This window comes from Camelina sativa, chromosome 13 (assembly GCF_000633955.1).
Source record: "Camelina sativa cultivar DH55 chromosome 13, Cs, whole genome shotgun sequence".
Taxonomy (NCBI): Eukaryota; Viridiplantae; Streptophyta; class Magnoliopsida; order Brassicales; family Brassicaceae; genus Camelina; species Camelina sativa.
The window spans coordinates 15,360,286-15,363,538 of record NC_025697.1 but is presented as its reverse complement, the minus strand read 5'-3'; positions in this window follow the sequence as shown (position 1 = coordinate 15,363,538).

Sequence of the window (3,253 nt, the reverse complement as noted above, 5' to 3'; positions counted from 1 at the left end):
AAACATATTTTAATAATAAAAACATAAAATAACATACAACATTTAAAATTAAAACATAAAATGTTTTTAAAAAATGTCGTCTGCTTCACCGGAACCAAATCGACGACGAATCCATTAAGAATCAGATGTGGGAATCAATTGGAAGAAAAGAAAGAAGTAACAAGACGATTTTGTGGAGAAAGAGATAGAAGAGAAAACTCGAAAATGAAATAGAAAGGCCAAAAAAAAATTTACCCCATTAATCTCATTTCACCTTTCAACCCATTGATATTGCGCCACCTATCCTTAAGAAACGTTTCTTGTGATCCTAAAATAAGAAACGTTTCTTACAGTTCTTACATTTTGTTTCATTAATAATTAATTTCTCTAACTAAGAAATTTTCTAAGAAACAACTAAGAACCACCAATGAGGATAGTCTAAGAAAACTCATGCACTCTCTTTGCTCTATATATGCATGTTACAGTGGTTTTTACCTAGTGAGATATTATACGTGCCTCTTTTCACCTCCCGCCAATACGCACTTCCATATATCATTATGCTATTTTTAGTGCCTTTTTTTTTTGGGATACACAAACGCGTTGGCACACAAACGCGTGACACAAAAGATTTTCACACGGGTAAAAATAAAATAAAGAAACGTATATAATAAACGAAAAATCCTAATAATAATAGGATTATCCCTATATAAGTAAAAGAGAAGTACAAAATGCTTATGGGTTGGATCAATTTCAGAAAAAAAATCCGAAATTAAAACTGTCGGATTCGGGTCAGAATAAATCCACGACTCAATTAATGGGTTATCGGGTTATCAAAAAAAAAATAAACATCAATAAATAAAAATCATAAATGTAAAACATCAAAAAATCTCACAAACGATTCCTACTTATTAAGTAGTATTAAATAAAACTATCATTAACTGCCTCCATAAATCTTAACAAAATATTCCACATATGGCATACTAATTTCGAAAATATTGTTGAGTTCTGAAATTTAGGAAACTTATGAAATTATGTAACTATTTTAGATTCATCGTATCAAATTTGCATTTATTAAAACTTAACAATAAAATCTAAATCAAATCAACATTAATTGTTAGACCAAACTTAACAAAAATATTCCGTAAATAAATATCTCAAGAATAATAGAGATATTGATTTCACAAATAATAGAGATCTCAATCTTACTCCATCGAAGAAGAAAAAAATATCCCACATCGATTAGAATTTTGTTGACAAAATTTCAAAAGAATAATAAATAGGCCTAATATGCTTCTAACTTGTTACAATTCCAGATTTTTAAAACAATTTGATAAACTCTATGTAAAGTGTTTAATGCAATTTTTTTATTTGAGCATATTTAAAGTTTTAAAAATTATAATATTTAAGTTTTTTTAAAGTTTAAATTATTACTAATATTGAAACTTTTAAAAGTTCTTAGCTTTTAAAAATTTTCAAAATATTATAATATTTCAATTATTAAAATTTATACATATTATAAATATCAAAACTTTTAAAAGGTTCAAATATTATAAATATCTAAATTTTATAGAATGTTTAAGATATTATACATATTTCAACTTTATAAAATATTACTCATGTCAACTACAAACAATGATCAAACATTACTCATTTTCATATAACAATTCTTTTAAAAAGTACACTGGCTAGCTTGAGAAACTTACAATCACATGATAAAGCGGGTTAGATTGATATTTTAACGAAGGCAATCCTTTGCGGGTTGGTTTGTCATAACAAACATTGTCGGTTAGTAATTTTTACAGATGAAATATTTTAATATATATTACATATATTCATAATTTCACTACAAAAAATGATCAAATTAAACTACATATCAATAAATATTCGTTCGTGCTTATTATATTTTCAATTTACTTACTTCTTTTTTACTGTTTTATTTTCTCATTACATAAAAATATGATTCATATCATACTATCATAAAATAAATAACATATTGAAATCCGTTATAGATTACATGTATCTGTAAATATTTCCTTGCGCTATAGCGCGGATCCGATCCTAGTTATTACTATTTTTACAACCAGAAAGAATTTAGTAAGAAAATAATTGCAACTACTACTTTTCTGTAAACATATATTAGAAAGGAAAATATTATACAGAAAAAAACAAAGTGGTTAAAGTAGATCAATTCAGTATACAAAGTTTAATGTTTTGACAAATTGATTTTTAATAAAGTTTTACGTGTCAATGACTCGAAAAGATTTGACATATGTAAAACCAATTATTTTGCAAACATATAACAGACAATTGGAAACCAAACAATACAACAAATTTAGATGGATGACTCTATTTTCAAAATTTATATTACTAGATTTTAATAAATATAATTAACATAGGAAGCCATTTACACGAAGGAAACAAGATTTTTTTAGTAAGAAATTTTGAGTTAGATGTCTTCATATTTACGTTGCAAATTTTTATTGTTACTGTAGTTTTGTTGCAAATTTAAGACGACACACAAATTGAGACATTGCGACGGATTTGGTTTCAAAATATAGATCTTTGGTACCAGCCACTGAGCCACACTTGGGAAATTTAACTAGTTTCTCTTAATTTTTTGATACAGCCACGTTTGGGGAATTTAACTAGTTTCTCTTCAAACTCGATTAGGTTAGCTAATTTTCAAACGTGATGTAAACAAGTTGGTACAATATGAAAACTTGTCGGATTTAGTATTATTGTAATACATTTATTTTATTTTGTGTAATAACTCAACCGTCATATTAATCGATGAGACCTTTTATTTTCCGCATTGAGATTAATACTTGTAATAACTCAGTCACAAAGCATTTTAATCCAACCGTCATATGAATCGAAGAGACCTTTTGGTTTCCCGTACATACTATAACTCAGCCATCACATACCGGAATTCAAAAATGAGGATGGCTTAGACGGAAACGAACAAGACAGCGAGAACGAAGAGATAGAGAGAGCGAGAGAGGATAACGAGCGAATACGGCGAGAGATGACGGCGAGAGAGTAGAGAAAGACAGAGTATCGCCGGCGGAATTAGCGTTCGGCGACGAGAGAGTTTTTTTTCCGGGTTGTGAACAGTAAAAACCTTTAAGTTTCCCTCTCTTTTGATATAAAGAAGAAACTGTCGATTCTCGAAAAAAAGAAAAATGTTTAGTGACATGGATTATGGAAGATGATGTGTATTTTTATTTGCTTATGTGTGTTTTTAATTATTTTTCTAATTAAATCAAAAAAATAA